Raw genomic sequence first — 19,861 nt, 5'->3', positions numbered from 1 at the left:
TTGCTAAACCACTCAGTCCACCTCACCGTCTTCAACTCCAAAGCATAGGCTACTAATTAACTTGCAGTCCCAAGATAACAACTGAGACAGGAAGGGTGCAGAGGACAAATACATAAAAAATAAGCAAATTGGGCTTAGCAACAAATGGCATATAAGTAGACAAAGCTCACAGAGCTCCCGCTGCATATCTTGAAAAGATCCTTCCCCAAGCCAAGCTACTAGACCAAATTACCTCCAAACAGCATACGCTGACAAGCTGACTTGTACTCATGTTGACCCGCAAAAATAAGGAGGAAGCTATGACCCTGGAATCCCAAAATGGCACCCAGTCAGCCCATCTATGACATGCCCCCAGAGGACTGGACAAGCCCAAGGACACAGTGTAGGGTTAATTGCTCAAGCTGGAGAGTGCAAAATCTAGTGCAAATTTGCATAGAAACCAATCAGCTTCCATGTTTATTGCCAAAGCCTAATTGAACAAGATTAAATTGGAAGCTGATTGGCTACCATACACAGCTGCACCAGATTCTGAGTGCACCAGTTTTAGTAAATCTACCCCAGTATATAAAACTGGCAAGATCTCCTGCCTGACAGGGAAGGAGATCATATCGGATATGCTGTTTTATGTCTAGAAACTTCAGAGAATCAGGCTCTCAGGAGCACTTGATATCTCTGGACTTTGAGGCCTCACAGGGCACGCTACAGGATAGGCATATGGGATTTTGCCCCTTGCCAGAAGCAGACTAAGTTACTACACCTGACAATCTCACACCAGATGACACAGATGCTGCTACCAATGAAACTAATGATCAACCTACACTAGGGGAAATACTGTTTGCGGTTAATAAATGCACAGCTTTAGTTAACACTGTAAGATGTCACCTAGATGGGCTGAAGGAGGAGGTTTCCTTGCTGAAGCAGGACCTGCAGAAAATCAGGGAATATACAATAGCAGCTAAAAGTTGCATAAATGACCTGGAGGACAAGATACCTCCCCCGATCAGTGAGGCTCACTCCACTGCACAATTGGAAAAAGCTAATAATTTGACATGTACACGCCAGGAAAAAAAAAGTTTTTCGCTAATGGACCTATTCATTTTCGGAATTTGTTTTGTATATTTGGCATTCATTTTGTTTTATACAGAATAGCGCCAGGGGGTTAAATTTTTTTAAATTGACACTTCTTTTGTTTACATTCTCCTGAAAGAGGGGGAATCCCAATGACAGCAGATGAGTCATGGTTGTTAAAGACATGGTGGCTGACTGCGCCTTAAAAAACAGATCTTCTCAATGATCCAAAGGACCTGAATGATTGCAAATTAATACGAAAATTGTTATAACTTTCTTGGATTTGTTCAGATTTGTTATTATGTCCGTTCAGAAATTCAGATAAATCAGAATCTCCAAAAATGAAATGTTTGTCCGAAAAACAAATCTAAATGAACTGAACTGCACATGTCTACTAATAATCTAAAAACTGAGGATATTACAAACAGACATCGACTCAACAATGTGTATATTGTGAGCTTGCCCAAGAGCACTGAAGGGAGAGATCCTACTGAGTTTGCAGAGAGATGGTCACTAGAGCTCTTTAGTAAAGAAGCTATTTTTGTCCCTATTCTTCAGTAGAACATGCTCACAGAACCCATTTGCATCCATCACCTCCAGGACACCCTCCCAGACCAATACTGGTTAGATTGCTACACTATAAAGATGAAGAAATTATTCTCCACCTGACCTGTGAAAAGGCCACTATTCAATATTATATATCAATATACTGTATACATACTGAATAGAACATTTCTCTGATGGACCACCTAGCACCCTGACTGGGTGCTTCCACCAAACAGTGCCTTCTGCCCTCCAAACCCTTCCAGCAAACTGATAGATATTACCAGCCCTTTACCCCAAGGATCATACACAGACAAGATGCTTAGGTAAAATCAAAGGAATAACAGAATACTGTTTTTTTATACACTTCAAATATAGGGGCAGTCACCACATGAACAATAAAAACAAATATTACATCTTGTAGGAATCTCCAGGAGGATTAGCAAACAGACATGGACAATAAGTTACTCAATTAACAATGGGAATTCACACCTAGGAGGCAGACAATGGGAAAATTAAACAATAGGAGAAAGACACTTCACACCTAGACAGGATAGGCAAACACAGGTACACATTATAACAGTAAACACATAACACTTTAATAAACAGATTACACATAACAGCAGAAGACCCCAGCATCAGGTTGTTTTGAGCCAATTATAATCTTCTGTTTTGAGTCTCTAAGTCTAGGAGGGGGTTGAAGTAGTCAATGCTGGCTTGGGCTGTTGATTGTATACCCCAGAAAAACACAGATGCCCCAAATCTGTAGCTGGATCCTCCAATTCTTGTAGTCTGTGTGTTTCGGGGAGACATGGACTTGAATTCAAAGTAAAACTACTCCAAAAGGTCCCCCTGGCAGACACCTCCCAAAGAAGATAGCCTCCTCAGATGCCGGGGCCCATAGTCAGTGGGCAAGAGACTACAAAAAATGACCACTGCCCAGTCTATAATTGACCTTTCACAGCAAGGAGCACATGGATGGGTGATGCATGTCAAATAACAAAAAAGAAAAGAAAAATTCCCAACCCACACTTGCCAGCCAGCCTGCAAACAAACCGAATTACCTGTCTGCAGTATGCATTAAAAACAGGGGTTTAGTTAGCACACATTTGCAAATACATGCGTAAGCTACAGAGCCTCGTCACGGAACCCCAGTATTCTGTAGTTCCTAACTCTTAAATTTTAAGATCCCCCATAGTAGAGGCACATGTATTTAATGGATAGACCAAGGGCAGGTGGACCTGAGGGAGCCCACTCCTCCTTAAAAAGGTACAGGAGCGCACTGGACACCCAGAATGTAGCACAATGGTAGCTAAGGTGTCCAGCGCGCCCCCTCGACCAACAATTCAACAGTACAAAAAAGAGGCTAGCCTGTTGTCCCCTCCAAAAGCCCCTGTCCTAGTTGGGTCTGTCACAATGTGTTACTTGTATCTTAATGTACAAATTTTGGAATAAAGCTAAATAATTACAACATGTCACTGGCTTTACTGATCAGCCCTGTTTGGCTAATCAATACATCTGTAGAACTAGCCAAATTGCAATATGCAAATAGGTGGAAAATCTTTGGGTTTACATAATATGCACTTCCATTACCTACAACTCAACCATGCAATGTGCAGGGGCTCTGCTCCTGGGGCAGAGAGAGATGGACAGGAAACCAGAGGAGCCTTTGAAGGCACTGAGGTCCCAACTAAGCTTAGCAGGGAAGGGGGGGAGCTACTGAAGAGAGCCAGATGGAAGTTGGTGGGAGAAAGCCCAACCATTCTTGGGCTGAGTGAGTAACTGATCCTGTTAAACAGAGAAGTGACTGTGGGGTGGTCTACCCCCTCAAGCAAGTGCAGTGCAGTGAGGAATTGTGCAAAACAGCCAGGATACTGCTTAGAAGTTTCTTCAATACTACTTAGAAGTTTGCCCGGTACAGACAGGAGTGGTGCAAGACAGCCAAGAGCTGTACAAGACAGTTCAAGGAGGTACAGTGCATCCAGAGGTTGTACAATACAGGCTGCATTTTTGTACAGAGCAGCAAGAAGCTTAGCAGTCCTCAATTTGTTCTATTGTTCCATGGTATCCCATGCTCCCTATTCATATCCAAGTAACTGTTCTAATAAAGAAAACACTAGACTGATCTTTAAGCTAGGGGAAGAAGAATACCAAAATGTGGTGTGTCTGGCTGTGTATGCTGTGAGTGGGGCAAATAGGTCAAAAATACCAGAGGCTCCTGTAGGGGTAGCCCTACATAGACATAGGGAATCTATATTGTAATACAGTTCCCTAATAGGATAAGTGGATGATTTTTCTGAACTTGATTTCACTGCTAAAACAGCCATTCTGACTACTAAAATGTTTTTAAAATGAGCTTCACCATGTGACACTGCTAGGCAAAAAAATCCACCCTGTGTGATATGACCTTATTTATAAACAAAGCTACTGTATGTCAGACCTTGCCACTGTGTGACATGGCCTGGTTAATAAAAGCCACATGATTATGGATTCATAACTTTATGGTCAATAAAAAAAAAAACATTTCATGTAGCACTGGAGTCTTGCATGGCTTTATAAAGCCCATTACACACTTGAAATCACTATTGTTTTTAATTCCTCAATAACACCAGTGAACACAATGGTAGCTAATGGTGAAGCTTTGCCTAAATATTCCTGAACCCTTCGAAATTCTGGCAAGCTGAGAAAACTTTAAACTTCTCTCATTCCTCCAAACTGTATTTTTACATTTGCAGATGAAAGTGGCCTATTTTTGAAAAGGTAAAAAACAAAGCATGCAGGATGGGGACCTACAATAATTTTTTTATCACTCATATTGATGTAAACCCTAAATGAATGACACAATTTGCTAAAGCACTGTGCAGCTCATGATGCCTGATCTCCTGAAGCCTCTTCCTTTCTTCATATAAGCACCTAAGCAATAGCTGTATAGAATTATTTTGATAAAAGCTGCATATTTAAAAATATAGAATTTTTTTTATTTTTTTATAATGAAAATTATTTTTACAATAGCATGAACATGTTTAAAACATAAATTAGATATTATTTACTGAGCGTATTAAAATATCCCAGTTTGTACCTGTTGGATAGCACAGAAGTAGCTGAAAGCCAACATTTATCAGGTTTGCCATCTATTGTCACTCCAGAAGCTGTAAGCAGAGCCAAAAAAGCATTTGTAAAGAATGTGTTCTTCTATGTTGCAGAAAAGTAAACCTTATTACATCAAACTTTGGAACATTGGACCTTATCTTGTCTTGTGCAATTTTTTTTTTTTTTGCACATATGGTAAAATCAGCATTATTTGGAGAAATTACTTTAAACCCTCAAACCTACATATATTTTCAAAGCAAAGACCCTGGAGAATAGAATAAAATGAATACAAGGTAAAAATGCACTAAAATGAATATTAGTGCAAACAAACACAATATTATACCCAGATAAGAGGATAATAAAATATATAGTAAGCTCTCATCAACAATATAAAGCAGCTGAACATTAAAGGAAAACGCATAAAAAGTCCCAAAATTCATAAATAAAAGAAATGCAGCGCTCTTATGAAAAAGTAATGATAAACACAGTCCGGTGAAAACAGTGCTCCTTGATTCCCAGTGCAAATGGTAGAAATTCACACTAACCAGAAAGCGCATGGGTAATACGCATGTGTATATATATATATCCTGAAGATCCCCCTCTCCTCTCAGGTCTGGTCAGGGAAATAGCTGGGAAGGATGGAGATCCTACGCCCTCATGTGGTGAGAAAGTGGTCCAACAGGTCAGAGCAGTATCAATCTGGATAGGCCTCCAAAGGAGCTGACACAGGGATCACTAGGGCTGCAAGGATGGAAGAAGCTCCTCACAGGAGACATAGGGAAGCTGTTAGGAATGGACTGGCCAGCAATGGTGGGTCTCACCTGCCTTTTGATCTGCAGTACCAGGGCTGGCCAGCGGGTGCTCCCAGCAATCAGAGACTCAACCTTTCAGCCAGCTAACACCTGTAACTGATGATGCTGGGGTATTTAAGGAATGGGCAGACACACAGACTCTGCCTTGGTGTTGTGTTTGTCCTGGGCCCTGTATCTGTCCTGCATCCTGTTCCTGTTCCTTTGCTGACTTCTCCTGCTCTGATCCTGGCTTGTGACCCTGACCATTCCTCTGTCTGACCCTCTGTACTACGCTGCTTGCTACCTGTTCTGATCCCTGGCTTGTGACCCGGACCATCCCTCTGTCTGACCCTCTGTACTATGCTGCTTGCTACCTGCTGAACCTGGCCTGTGACCCCGACTATTCTCCGCTTGCTCCCCCTGTACCTACCTGCCCTATTGATATTGACCCGGCCTGCCTGACGACGCTTGCTTGTATATACTGTTATCTGTGGGTGGTTTGGTTTGGTTTGTTTGCACTGTATTATGTTTAGTATTGCACTGCGTTTATGTTTGTACTGTTAGTCTTTAATAAATTATATTGTTTATAACATATCTGAGGTCTGCGTTTCCCTGTTTCAGTCACACACCTCTGGTCATACCTGGGAGCCCTGACATTACACCAAGGCCAATCCTGACCAGAAGTGGCTGCACAGGGAAGCCATCTTGGCTTGTTGATGGGAAGGATGGATCTGGATGAGGTTGAATATTTATATCTGCTAGTGTTTGATGACAGGGAGTATGCTTATCAAACTCTGAAGGAGTATACCCGGGATGAATTGCTAGAATGTATACGGCTCGCTCATGTTCTAGTAGATCAGGGCACAGTGTTCTCTGAGGTGCAGCCATTGATTGAGGTTTGTGCAGAGTTGGTTTCATCTGGTTCCCCCGAATGCAGGGATGAATTTTTGCCACCATTTAGTGCAGACCAGGTAGAGTCCCTGGTGTGGTTATTAGAGGATGATGTGGGTTACTTTCTGGAGCGTTATTCCACATGTTCACCACAGACACTGCAAGATTGTATAAACGCAGTGCAGTCATTGACCAGACAGGCTTTGTGTAAGCTCAGCTTTGTTCAACCCCTACTGCAGACATGGACAGACTTGTTGCACCCAGCCTCAGTCAGCTTACAAAGACCCAGTCCTGCTTCTAACTCTACTCCTGTATTCCCACCAGCTCCTCCAGTTACCGCCCAGTATACTTGGCTATCTACCGCATGTCAGTACCCTGTTCCCACTCGCTGCACCTATCCTGCCTTTAACCCTGCAAAAAAGCCCTCTGTAGCAACTGCTCCCTCTCCTGTTCCATCCTCCAGTTTTTCTCTGTCTCCAGCTGCTCCATTCGTTTGCAGACCTGCGTTTACTTGCAGTACTCCAGTAATTAAAACCAGAAAAAAGCGAAAATTCTTTCCAACCAATACCATCCTGCCAGTATCCAAACCGGTGAACCAGCCTGAAGCCTCTCTTCGGCCTGAAGCCTCTCTTCGGCCTGAAGCCTCTCTTCAGCCGGATGCCTCTCTTCAGCCGGATGCCTCTCTTCAGCCGGATGCCTCTCTTCAGCCGGATGCCTCTCTTCAGCCGGATGCCTCTCTTCAGCCGGATGCCTCTCTTCAGCCGGATGCCTCTCTTCAGCCGGATGCCTCTCCTCAGCCTGAAGCCTCTCCTCAGCCTGATGCCTGCATTCAGCCTGATGCCGCTACTCAGCAGGATGAACTGATCCAGCCCGACGATCCTATTAGGCCAGTTGACTCGATGCCCGCTGTTGATCCAGATGAACCGGTACCTGATCCAGTGCCCGCTGTCATGCCAATTGACTCAGAGCCCGCTGTCATACCTGGTGACCCGGTGCCCACTGCCTTGCCAGATGACGCGGTGCCCGCTGGCAAACCAAATGACCTGATGCCTGGTGACCCAGTGCCCGCTGTCATACCTGGTGACCCGATGCCCGCTGTCGAGCCAGACAATCCGGTACCTGATGCCCCGGAGCTCACTGTCGTGCCTGTTGACTCGGAGCCCACTGCCTTGCCAGATGACGCAGTGCCCGCTGTCGAGCCAAATGACCTGATGCCTGGTGACCCAGTGCCCGCTGTCCAGTCAGACGATCCAATGTCTGACCCAGTGCCCGCGGTCATACCAGTTGACTCGGAGCCCACTGCCTTGCCAGATGACGCGGTGCCCGCTGACAAGCCAAATGACCTGATGCCTGGTGACCCAGTGCCCGCTGTCCAGTCAGACGATCCAATGTCTGACCCAGTGCCCGCGGTCATACCAGTTGACTCAGAGCCCACTGCCTTGCCAGATGACGCGGTGCCCGCTGTCGAGCCAAATGATCTGATGCCTGGTGACCCAGTGCCCGCTGTCCAGTCAGACGATCCAATGTCTGACCCAGTGCCCGCGGTCATACCAGTTGACTCGGAGCCCACTGCCTTGCCAGATGACGCGGTGCCCGCTGTCGAGCCAAATGACCTGATGCCTGGTGACCCGATGCCCGCTGTCCAGCCAGACGATCCAATGTCTGACCCAGTGCCAGCGGTCATCCCAGTTGACTCGGAGCCCACTGTTGTGCCTGGTGACTCGGTGCCCGCCGCCCCGCCTGGGGGCCCGAGACCTGTCGTTCCGCCTGAGGGCCCGAGACCTGTCGCTCCACCTGGGGGTCCGGCGCCCGCCGCTCTGCCCGAGGGCCCGAGACCTGTCGCTCCTCCTGGGGGTCCGGCGCCCGCCGCTCCGCCTGAGGGCCCGAGACCTGTCGCTCCTCCTGGGGGTCCGGCGCCCGCCGCTCCGCCTGAGGGCCTGAGACCTGTCGCTCCACCTGGGGGTCCGGCGCCCGCCGCTCCGCCTGAGGGCCCGAGACCTGTCGCTCCAGCTGGGGGTCCGGCGCCCGCCGCTCCGCCTGAGGGCCCGAGACCTATCGCTCCATCTGGAGGTCCGGCGCCCGCCGCTCCGTCTGAGGGCCCGAGACCTGTTGCCCCGCCTGGGGGCCCGATGCTTGTCGCCCCGCCTGGGGGCTCGATGCCTGTCGCCCCGCCTGGGGGTCCGGCGCCTGTCGCCCCGCCTGGGGGCACGAGGCCTGTCGCCCCGCCTGGGGGCCCGATGCCTGTCGCCCCGCCTGGGGGCCCGATGCCTGTCGCCCCGCCTGGGGGCCCGATGCCTGTCGCCCCGCCTGGGGGCCCGATGCCTGTCGCCCCGCCTGGGGGTCCGATGCCTGTCGCCCCGCCTGGGGGTCCGATGCCTGTCGCCCCGCCTGGGGGTCCGATGCCTGTCGCCCCGCCTGGGGGTCCGATGCCTGTCGCCCCGCCTGGGGGCCCGGCGCCTGTCGCCCCGCCTGGGGGCACGAGGCCTGTCGCCCCGCCTGGGGGCACGAGGCCTGTCGCCCCGCCTGGGGGCCCGATGCCTGTCGCCCCGCCTGGGGGCCCGATGCCTGTCGCCCCGCCTGGGGGCCCGATGCCTGTCGCCCCGCCTGGGGGCCCGATGCCTGTCGCCCCGCCTGGGGGTCCGATGCCTGTCGCCCCGCCTGGGGGTCCGATGCCTGTCGCCCCGCCCCCGTCCTGCCCGATGTGCCTCTGCCCGATGTGCCTCTGCCCGGTGTGCCTCTGCCCGGTGTGCCTCTGCTCGATGTGCCGCTGCCCGGAGTCCTGCCCGATGTGCCTCTGCCCGGTGTGCCTCTGCCCGGAGTCCTGCCCGATGTGCCTCTGCCCGGAGTCCTGCCCGATGTGCCTCTGCCTGGAGTCCTGCCCGATGTGCCTCTGCCCGATGTGCCTCTGCCTGGAGTCCTGCCCGATGTGCCTCTGCCCGGAGTCCTGCCCGATGTGCCTCTGCCCGATGTGCCTCTGCCTGGAGTCCTGCCCGATGTGCCTCTGCCCGGTGTGCTTCTGCCCGGTGTGCCTCTGCTCGATGTGCCTCTGCTCGATGTGCCTCTGCCCGGAGTCCAGCCCGGTGTGCCGCTGCCCGGAGTCCTGCCCGGTGTGCCAGTCTTTGATATCCCGCCAGTTGCCAGACCCGGGCGGTGGAACATTTTGCCCAGCTAGGACTGTTTGGAGCGTCCTGAGGCCGCTCCTTGAGGGGGGGGTACTGTTAGGAATGGACTGGCCAGCAATGGTGGGTCTCACCTGCCTTTTGATCTGCAGTACCAGGGCTGGCCAGCGGGTGCTCCCAGCAATCAGAGACTCAACCTTTCAGCCAGCTAACACCTGTAACTGATGATGCTGGGGTATTTAAGGAATGGGCAGACACACAGACTCTGCCTTGGTGTTGTGTTTGTCCTGGGCCCTGTATCTGTCCTGCATCCTGTTCCTGTTCCTTTGCTGACTTCTCCTGCTCTGATCCTGGCTTGTGACCCTGACCATTCCTCTGTCTGACCCTCTGTACTACGCTGCTTGCTACCTGTTCTGATCCCTGGCTTGTGACCCGGACCATCCCTCTGTCTGACCCTCTGTACTATGCTGCTTGCTACCTGCTGAACCTGGCCTGTGACCCCGACTATTCTCCGCTTGCTCCCCCTGTACCTACCTGCCCTATTGATATTGACCCGGCCTGCCTGACGACGCTTGCTTGTATATACTGTTATCTGTGGGTGGTTTGGTTTGGTTTGTTTGCACTGTATTATGTTTAGTATTGCACTGCGTTTATGTTTGTACTGTTAGTCTTTAATAAATTATATTGTTTATAACATATCTGAGGTCTGCGTTTCCCTGTTTCAGTCACACACCTCTGGTCATACCTGGGAGCCCTGACAGAAGCACTCATAGTGTAGTAGGTAAAACTTTTATTCCAGAAAACACAGGTGCATAATGAGTATCACATAGCCAAGTATGAGCAAACACACTGACCCTTTAAGAAATCAAGATGGCCACCGGGCCTCCTCGTGGCACCGACGGCTTAGCCCAGGGCACCGTTGACACTAAGCCGTCGGTGCCACGAGGAGGCCTTTGGCACTGCTGAGGTGTTATGGAAGAACAGAATGCTTCAATAGCGGCCTTCAACTCTTCTGCATTGTTCGGTCTCATGCCTCTCATCTTTCTCTTGGCAATGCCCCATAGATTCTCTATGGGGTTCAGGTCAGGCGAATTTGCCAGCCAATCAAGCACAGTAATCCCACGATCATTGAACCAGGTTTTGGTGCTTTTGGCAGTGTGGGCAGGTGCCAAGTCCTGCTGGAAAATGAAGTCAGCATCCCCATAAAGTTTGTCTGCGGAAGGAAGCATGAAGTGCTCCAAAATCTCCTAGTAGACGGCTCCGTTGACCCTGGACTTAATGAAGCACAGTGGACCAACACCAGCAGATGACATGGCTCCCCAAATCAACACAGACTGTGGAAATCACGCTGGACGTCAAGCAGCTTGCAGTGTGTGCCTCTCCATTCTTCCTCCGTACTTGGGTCCTTTGTTTCCAAATGAGATGCAAAATTTTATATCATCAGAAAAGAGGACTTTGGACCACTGAGCAACAGACCAGGTCTGTTTTTCTTTAGCCCAGGTAAGACGCTTCTGACATTGTTCAGGAGCGGCTTGACAAGAGGAATACGACATTTGAAGCCCATGTCCAGTATTCGCCTGTGTGTGGTGGCTCTTGATGCACTGACTCCAGCCTCAGTCCACTCCTTGTGAAAGTTCCCAACACTTTTGAATGGCCTTTTCCTGACAATCCTCTCGAGGCTGCGGTCATCCCTGCTGCTTGTGCACCTTTTTCTTCCACACTTTTCCCTTTCACATAACTTTCTATTAATGTGCTTTGATACAGCACTTTGGGAACATCCAACTTCTTTTGCAATTACCTTTTGAGGCTTTTCCTCTTTATGGAGAGTGTCAATGATGGTTTTCTGCACAACTGTCAGGTCAGCAGTCTTTCCCATGATTGTGATTCCTACTGAATCAGACTGAGAGACCATTTAAAGGCTCAGGAACCCTTTGCAGGTGTTAAGGCTTAATTACCTGATTAGAGTGGGACACTTTGAACCTAGAATATTGCACCTTTTCACATTATTCTAATTTTCTGAGATTGTGGATTTGGGGTTTTCATGAGCTTTAAGCCATAATCATCACAATTATGACAAATCACAGCTTGAACTATCTTGGTTTGCATGTAATGAGTCTCATATATTAGTTTCACCTTTTAAGTTGCATTACTGAAATAAATGAACTTTTGCACGATATTCTAATTTTTTGAGTTTCACCTGTAAAGACTAAGAATTTAGAGAAATTAAGAACTGTACCACAATCATAAAATAGAACCAAAAACTGTGTGCGATTGAGGAACTGTTCTTGGTAGACAGTTGTCAATGACAAAGTGTGAGCCTTCTAACCTCTAAATGAAGAAATGTATATTCAAACAGAATCCCTTGAGAAATCATTGGTAAGAGGTAGGATCAATACGGTTAGGTTGTAGATGATGTGGAAAGTTGCTCACAAGAATTGAGACTTAACACCCAATCACCCAAAATCTTGTTAAATATAGCAGGGCAACTTCTGACCTCATATGGAAGGACAGTATTCACTTGGTGTTTTCAGGCATTAATATGAAAGGTGTGTAGAAATCCAGTGTAATATTACAGTCTTCCTAGCATAAAACAAGCATAATCTCAGGAAGGTCTTTTGATCCATATCACCAAATACCCCTAGTAGGCACAACTTTGGGTTACAAGGTTTTATTCTCTAACTACTCTGTCCAAATTGTAAAATGTCCAGCTTGACAATGTAAGGGTACCTATCTAATACCTGATGGGCCACTTCGAAAGCTGAAACTACCCATAGTGTTTGGTGCTTCTACAGTGATAGCCAGGTTCTTCCAGGTCCTTCTTGGATTCTGTGTGAGTGGCTACCCCTCCTTTTAATAAATAGGCTCTTAATTTAGGACTATGTGTCAGATGTCTGATTTTACAGAAGCTCTAGAGCAGGTCTGCCAAACTGGTGTCCCTCCAGCTGTTGTGAAACTACAAGTCCCATGATGCCTCTGCCTTTGGGAGTCATGCTTGTAATTGTCACCCTTGCAATTCCACATGGGACTTGTAGTTTGGCAACAGCTGGAGGGCCACCAGTTTGACTCCCTGTTCTAGAGGAAGAGCAGGCGAAGCATACACTAGATATACATCTTGTTTACTTGTTTGTGTTAAAAAGGCAACAGGACGACAGAAAAGAGGAGGAGATCAGTGACTAAAATAGCTCCCTTTGGATACTTCAACAGTGCTGGCTTAAAATTTCAGTTTCCATCAACTAAATCAGTTATTGGATTGGTGGACATATGCCATGTTTATATTAAATCTGCATTAGTTGTAACTCTATTTGCAAGTCTATATGAATAACTCAGCTTCCAGTATTTTCTATGATTTTACATTAAAAAAACATTATTGGTGTTGCACACGTAAATTAATGTAAGCCTTTCTTATAACAGGATTACTATGCGGTGATATTGTGTCCAACTGAGATGGATATCCAGGTTAGACGCATTCTTCAGATTCCCATGTGGTCTCAAAGAGTTATCTACCTACAGGGTTCAGCCCTTAAAGATCAGGATTTGTTAAGCGCTAAGTAAGTAAATATTTTATAATGATTTTGCAGTTCCATAAAACAAGCCAATTCTAGCTCTATTCAAATGAACATAAAAATGAGTCAAGTCATTTAGCCCTTCATTATTATTAGAACTGTTTTGTTGTTATCAATTTTTAATTTCAGGTTTCAGCAGGTATGTATAAATATTTATGGTGTGCCATGCAAAGACTGGTCTGCCCTTTCTTTAAATAATCAGTTGGATTAAGTGGAAGTTGAATTTTCTTTTATCTCATTAGTGAAACTAGGTGAATTGCTCATCAGACCTTTATGTAAATTATGGCACTAAAAAGTAAATATACTATTTATGCGTACCTAATTAAAATGGACAGTTGACATGTTAAAGCTTGGAAAAACCTGCTTTAAGAAATAATGGCTTAACGTTAATTAGGCAGAAAATGTATTTAACATACATTGCTGTTCATTGTATTTTTCCAGGCTATTTGCTCTGTACTGTGCCCTAATGAGTCATTCACCCACAATCTGAATACCATAGTCCTTCAAAAACATCACAGGAAGTTCACTTCTTGAAGTTTGCAGTAATATACAGTCACACAGATTCACAGCTTGAAAAGATGTTCCATTTTATCTTCAGAATTGTTATACATGACATGAAACGAGCTAAATCAAAAGTGCCAATTATCCATAAGCATGCCTGCTACTATTTCTTCTTATCTGCCTTAGGATATTACCATTACTTTGTACATTGTATGTACCACTTCTTCCCTAGTGAAAAAAAAAGAAGATTTTAAATGTTTTAACAAAGACCATTATGATGCATCCTTTTTATGTACTGAACCTTGTAAGTTGCTCATACTCCACTAGATTTCCAGAACACAATTTCTGAGGCAGTGCATGCACTGTTAATTCTCTGGATAATTGCATCGTTAACCTACTTTGGACTAAAGCGGAGCTTTATCTTTGTGAAGGCATGCATTAGAAAAAACTGTCACTACCACAATGAACCAAAGAATTCTCTGTAAATTGTTGCTGTAGAATTATAGTAAATTATTTTGTTTTGGTTCTAAGAAGCCAGATGGATGTTAGAAGGCATGTATTCCTTCTCCCTGATAATTAATGTAAAAGAGTATTCCACCAAGCACTCTATTTCTATTTCATTTAGTTAATCTGTTCCCATGGCACAATGTTCAGATGTCTTCTGCTCTTTACTTTGTGACTGGAACTCTATTGCAGTAAATATACAAATATGCAATATAAAGTATATCGCTAGGTAAACCTTTTTTTTAGTTTTGGATAGATTCTAGGAGGGGTTAGACCCTCGGTCAAGTTTCCTCGGTCAAAATTTTTATTGCTGTCTGTTATCCCACTGGGGAGTTTCAATACCTTCCTGCCCAGGACAGTTTTCAGCACTGTTACACTTTGAATAACAATTACTTGCAAAGACCCACATGAGTTTTACATAATTTTTTGAGACAGATAGAGCTCTTTTGTTCTTTTGGTGGTATTTAATCACCACTGGGGTTTTTATTTTTTGCTATATAAATGAAAAAAGACTGAAAAATTTTAAAAAACATGTTTCTTAGTTTTTGTTATAACGCTTTGCAAATAGTTTTTCTTCATATATTTAGGTCATAATTTATTCTGTTACTTTTTGTACAAAAAACTCTGAATCAATGTATATTATTTATTCTATGTGAAAGTCATATAGTCTACAAACTATGATATATGCTTTATATTTGGAAATGAAACAAACCCTGGGTACCAATCTCAATGTTTGAGGCCCTAAAATGCGAGAACAGTAGATACCCCCAAAATGTCCTTTTTTTGGAAAGTAGACATATTTATTGAGAGGCTAGGTGAGTTTTGTTACAATATTTTGGAAAATAAGGTTTGTTTTTCATTTTAACAAATTATTTCTCACACACCTCATAGGAATACATACATACATACAATTACACCCCAAAACATATTTTGCTAAACCTTCCGAGTATGGGAATATCACATGTGTGTGACTTTTTTACAGCTTTGATGCATAGAGAGGCCCAAAATCCAAGGAGCAACTTTGGGCTTTCAGCCCTGATTCACACTAATGTGGTGCGGCAATTGTACCACATTCCTGTGCAAATCACATGCGATGACTGTGCAGTGCGATTTCCTATCCTACAGGGAGTGCACATGGTTTGTTGGGAGCCAAGAACAGATGAAGATTATCATATACATTAAGGTTTCCATCTCCCCTCCTCTTCTCTTGTATAAGAAAATACTATTTAGGCCCCTTATGTAAGATTGGGGGAGGTTTGGTGTGGTTGGTGGTCCCCAGGTTCCTGATCCCAGTATTTGTGACAGTGCAATAAAGTTTCACAGAACCTGAAGAAATGGGGTATTTGGAGTGCACAAACTGGGTTGTGTTAAAATTATTCAAATCCCTCCCACCAGAGCCACTCTGAACCTATATACTACTGAGTTTTTACAATAACAAGGGAGTCAAGTGGTATATACAGTAGTTAGCTGGGAGGAGTAACGATAAACTGTGAAACAAAATTGTAGAGTTTCCATGTACTATATGTTTGTATACAGAAAAGAAGTCATGTTGGGGCGAAATATGTTATATTTTTAATGTTTCTATATGAACAGAATACATTGATGGAATTTTAACAGTAATTTATGCATTGTAATAGCAGGCATCCTAAAGTCTTATATAATTTGAAAGATTGATCCATCCTTTGTTGTGTGTTTCAATGTGCCAAATAGAGCACAGAGAAGAGAAAGAGGATTTGAGATCAAAACTTGTTGAAAAGCATGGACAAACTCAAGGTTACAAGTCCATCTCCTGAGATCTTGATGTTCTTGTGTCCACTATGTGCAACATTTTCAAGACGTTTACAGCCCATGGCACTGTAGCTAATCTCCCTGGACGTGGATGAGATAGAAAAATTGATCAAAAACTGCAATGAAGGATTGTTCGAATGGTGGATAAAGAACCTCAATTAACTTAACTATCAGACAAATTCAAGCTGACCTTCAAGCACAGAGTACAATTGTCAGCTCACACTATACATCGCCATCTGAATGCAAAAGGATGCTATGGTAGGACACCCAGGAGGACCCCACTGCTGACACAGAAACGTAACAAAATCCAGATTGGTTTTCACCAAAACGTACCTGAGGAAAATGTGCTGTGGACAGATGAAACAAAATTACAGCTTTTTGGTAAAGCCAATCATTATACTGTTTTCAGAAAAAAACAATGAGGCCTTTAAAGAAAAGAATACAGTCTCTACAGTCACACATGATGGATCTCAGTTCTAAAGAGCATATGTGGAGAGATCTCAAAACAGCAGTTTCCCATCTGTGAGTCCTGGAGCAGTTAGAGAAAGAAGAGTGGTTCAAAATTCCAGTAGAGAGGTGTAAGAAACTCATTGATGGTTACAGGAAGCAATTGATTTCACTTATTTTTTCAAAGGGGTGTGCTAACAGATATTAAATTAAGGGTGCCAATAATTTTGTCCAGTCCATTTTTTTTTGGGGGGGGGGGGTTGTGTGGAAGGTGTCAGATTTAGTTTTTTGTTTCCCCATTTTCTTGTGTCACCAATACAAACAAAAGAAATAAGCATGAGCCTAAACATTTGTAATTCCAAAAAATTTTCTGGGTGCAGAAGTGGTGCATTATCTGACACAAATGCAGGGGTGTATATATATATATATATATATATATATATATATATATATATATATGTGTGTGTATTCTGTGCACTTTTTTGACTATCTGTTATATTTCCTGAGTCCCAGGACAAGAGAAATACCCGTAAAATGACACATTTTGCAAAAACACACACCACGTTATTTTATGAAAGGCATAGTGAGTCTTTCAAAAAGTCTTTTTTTGCCACAAGTTTTTGAAAATGTAATTATTTACACAAAGTTGTAAATTAATAAAATATTTCTAACAATCAGCATAGGCATACTTAGAGTTACACCTCAAAACACATTCTGCTCCATATTCATACTCCGCCTGAGTATGGGGATACCACATGCATTAGACTTACACAGCGTACACAGCCACATAGAGAGGACCAAAATCCATTAAGTACCTTCGGGCATTTTAGAGACATAAATTGCACATCTAATTTCCTGACTACCTATCAAATTTTTTGGAGTCCCTGGACCACCAGGACAGTGGAAACACCCACAAAATTTTTGAGAGTTCCCAAGGTATTTTGCATGATGAGTCTTTTGAAGAGTTAATTTCTTTGCCACAAGTTTTGTTAATTGTTGCTATGGCGATATTGTACTGCCTCCAGAACAATTTCACCATGGTAATACTTCACTTGTTCCAGTGACAGTATGAAAAAAATATTTTTACAATTGTTTTACACACTGTCACTAAATCAGTGCTTGTCATAATAGTGACACTGTCCTGCTCTGGGGGTGATTTTTTTTTTTTGTAATTTCTTACAGCTGTCAAGATGACACCCAGACTGTCATTCATGCAGTCTTTGCTTACTATTGTGATCACTGTGATCGGTCACCCATGGTCCTGTACTATGTGACTAATCACAGCAACCACAGTAGTAAACAATGATTGTAAGAATGAGAGCCTTTGTTTACTACGGTTAATGTGATCACTTTAACTAGTCACAGCAATTACATGGTACAGGGCCAATCACAGAAGCCCTGTACACAAAGAGACATAGTGATCACAGATCATGATGCTGCATCCTCTTGCAGGTGCCCCATATGTCCTCCTAAAATAATGCGCTTCCCTCCCGACCATATACTGTATGTGCAGTGGCTGAGCGGGAAACAGTTAAATACTGTTGCTGTAGCTTTTAGGAGTTTGGAGTTAGGCTTTAATTTGTTTGTCACTTACTTATCCCTATAAAAATACTCTTCAGAGTATTTCAATGAACACAAAACAAACAGTACTGTCAATCCACTTAATGTGGTTGAAATTAACAGATCTATTAGAATGATAAAAACCTAATAAAACTTTGTTAAAGAAGATCTCAGATAAACAATGCTGTGTTATTAGTATTGACATGCTGCATCATAGATGTCATTAGTCTCTTTGAGCATAGTTCTACTTTACTTACTAGATTTTTAAAAACTTTAAAAGCTTACGTTTAGTTAAAATCAGCACAAGGCATGGAACTTACATTGAACGATAACACTGTTCAACAGGTAAAAAGTTTTGGGCATAAAATTAGCTAATCTTACATAATTTTGGGGTGCTGAAAACGAAAATGACCCTAAAAAATGTTGATTGGCTCTAGTTTCCATGATATATTCACCCATCTAATGACGTAAGCCATTCACAATTATGATGCAACTTCAGCTGCATATTGCGCAATTGATACTGGTGACCAATAGAAAAAGCATGTATACTGAGATGATGCAATATTAGCCTTTAATTGCATCACTTCACTGCATAAAAGCTGCAGTATCTGTAGCTGATTGTAGTTCGACAGCGTCTTTACATTTCGTTTTATGCTTATATAGGCTACTCAGTAATGCCTCGAACTTGTGTGAATAAAGCAGATAATTTCTGCTATATCTGCGGTAAAATAACTTTTATCTCACAAAAAAGGAGGATAACAGGAATGATTAAGAAAGCCTACAACTTGTATTTTGGCTGCAAGATAGGAGACCAGGACAAGAGCTGGGCACCACATATATGCTGCAATTCTTGTGGGACGGCACTGGAGCAATGGTTGAATGGAAAAAAGGCATCTATGCCTTTCGCTGTGCCAATGATTTGGAGAGAGCCAACAGATCATGTTAGTAATTGTTACTTTTGTATGGTGCCTCCAATTGTAAAAGGGCTAAATAAGAAGAAAAAGTTATCTGTGCACTATCCAAATATTCCATCGGCAATACGTCCAGTTCCTCATGGAGAGGGGCTACCAATTCCTAAAGCACCAGAATCCTTCGTGGTTGAGTAAAGTGAGGAAGAACCTGAAGCGTGTAGTCACGTGCAGTTGTAAGAGTTAGCCCTTTCCTCAAATACAAGAGAAAAGCCAAGAGAAGCAAAACCGACAAACTGAAGACAAAACTAGTGAGAATCCTAAGTATTAAAATGATTCAACTTAGCTTATGGCTATAATTTTTCTTGGTAATCCTATGCAATATATTATGCCATTTAGGCTTTGTTATGTAGTCAATATCACTTGCTTTATATTTGTGGAAAGACATCTATCTATATAATTATTGTGCATTATGTAGTCATTACGCCTATAGTAGAAACCTTTCCGTTTACAGAAAAACTAGAGCCAATTGACAAATTTCATTGTTATATTTGAACTCAGATTGTGAAATTCATTAAGAAATGGATCCTTTTGTTTCCAAAACTGGCAAAAAATAAAAAAAATTTGTTGAACAGTGTAAGTGTCCCTTGTGTTGTTGGCTGTTCTTAATTCTTCTTCTCCAGCATACCCATGTAACTGTGATCCCACAGTGCAGTTGGGCTTACTATGAGTATTATAACAAGGGGTAATACTGCTATTTTACATGACATTTTCTCCTGCTGAAATATGAAATGTTTGGGCATTCGTCTGAACTCCCAAACAGCCAAGGATTTGTTTGAATCTTAAGATTGTCTCTAATACCAACCAAACATGCAACTCTGCTACGTTATATATTCTATTACAACTAATAAAATGCATGTAGCTAAATAACATTCTGTAGATATTGACTTTGTCGTGCTGTTAATATGCATCCACATTATATAGTAATGGTGTGTAAGAGTGAGCGCTAATTGCGAGCTGCTGTATACACCGAAAAGGCACCAAATCAACCTTCTAAGACCAAATGTAAAATATAAGGTGCATAGCTA

General features: G+C 43.8%; 1 pseudogene; it reads left to right on the top strand.

Moving 5' to 3' along the window:
• LOC149457497 (potassium channel subfamily T member 2-like) overlaps positions 1–19,861 on the top strand; it is a 1,031,266-nt pseudogene that overhangs the window by 127,905 nt on the left and 883,500 nt on the right.

Source organism: Staurois parvus, unplaced genomic scaffold (assembly GCF_062004578.1).
Source record: "Staurois parvus isolate SC_StPar_1 unplaced genomic scaffold, SC_StPar_1.0 ptg000318l, whole genome shotgun sequence".
In the NCBI taxonomy this organism is placed as follows: Eukaryota; Metazoa; Chordata; class Amphibia; order Anura; family Ranidae; genus Staurois; species Staurois parvus.
This window is presented reverse-complemented; position numbering and strand designations above follow the sequence as displayed.